We start from the raw sequence: 1,489 nt of genomic DNA on the forward strand, positions 1-1,489 counted from the left end.
GCCAGTTACAGTGGGAAAGTGAGTTAGCATTCCTTCTAGGCTCTGCTGAGCAGTTACCTAACAACAGCTGGGTAGGCCAGGCTTGCATTAAAAGGAACTCTTTGGCCTCTCTTCACTCTCTCTGACCTTTTTCTCTTAACCCTTTTCTCTTTCTCTCTCTCCTTCCCCCCGCCCCCCTCCCCTCTCTCCATGAGATACCAGCTAGCCCCTCCCCATACCTCTCTCTCTCTCTGTCCTTCTGTGTCCCTCTCTTTCTCTGCCTTTACTCCTTTTTTTTTTACCTCTCCTTCCCATGCCCCTAAATAAGTTCTAGTCTATACTAGACCCATTGTATGGCTGGTACCTTTGGGAGTAGGGACACCTTCCCACTGCACCATACCATGCCCTAGAAAACATATTCTTGGCTTTACAAAACACATGATTTGGTGTGAAGACTAGGATTTACAAACTCACAGGTTCACATTTCTTGCCACTGCATGGACTTGCCAGCCATTGGATTGCTAGACCTCTCCATCCAAACACCAGGAAATTGGTAAGCTTAACCTCTACTGGTCAGCATAAATGGTTCCTGGTCCCAAGGGAGGGTTATTGAACTCATAGTCACCCTCTGGGGCCCATGAGAACAGAGGTATCCACAGTCTACATGACTGGCCCTTCTCGCCGACTCCTCATCTGAGGACCTCTTCCGTTGAGTGAGATCTCTTTCCCTCCTTGAGATGGTTTCTCTCTTTTCCTGCTGCTGGTAAATTCTAGGCCTAGGTAAATGACTCTCCTGAAGCTCAGCCGCTAGTTCACCTCATAATGACCTGGTGATCTAGCCTGGCTGCCCATTTCTAGTCATTAATTTATTCTCAGGATGCCACAAATAGTAAAACTGATAATGTCTACCCCCACTCAAAGGAAATGTCTTTGCAGCTCCTTCCAGACACCCTACTGGGACTCTGCCTGCTCTTAAAGGCTTTTACATTCACACACTAAATTTGGTCCCAATAATTACTAGATAATAACTCTAAATGGCCAATTAAAACTTTTACAACTTTCACCAGCAATCCAAAAAACGGAACGCTTCCTATCCCACTCCTTTGAGTCTAACAGTACTCTCCAGATTTTGTTTTGGACATACATTTATTTATTATTTATTTATTTATTTATTTATTTATTTATTTATTTATTTATTTATTTATTTTATCATTGTAGGCCACAATATAGTAATGAACCATGCTAAGTGGCATAGTCCACTGTGGTGTGTGGTCTTACTCACTCAGCCAGCTGTGGCTAGAGAAGGGATCTCTATGTGCTGCACATCGGAGCTGCTCTGCGTGCCCAGACACTCCGCCGTATGCACATCATGTCCTGTCCTCCAGACAAAACGCGTCTATTTGTCTTTAAATGTGTATTTGGTTCTGTTGGTACACAGCCATGCTTCTGTAGTTCCATTCTAAGGTATAACGAACATGCGACTTTCCTCCGCAGGCGGGGCTATCACTTC

General features: G+C 44.5%; 1 non-coding gene across 1 annotated transcript; it reads right to left on the bottom strand.

Annotated features, from left to right (window-relative positions):
* Positions 1-1,190: 1,190 nt before the first annotated feature.
* Positions 1,191-1,279, bottom strand: Snora4 (small nucleolar RNA, H/ACA box 4). Its single transcript, XR_005487664.1, has one exon. It is a non-coding gene; the product is annotated as a small nucleolar RNA SNORA4 (small nucleolar RNA).
* Positions 1,280-1,489: the final 210 nt, after the last annotated feature.

The sequence above is a fragment of the Rattus norvegicus genome, chromosome 7, assembly GCF_036323735.1.
Source record: "Rattus norvegicus strain BN/NHsdMcwi chromosome 7, GRCr8, whole genome shotgun sequence".
NCBI lineage: Eukaryota > Metazoa > Chordata > Mammalia > Rodentia > Muridae > Rattus > Rattus norvegicus.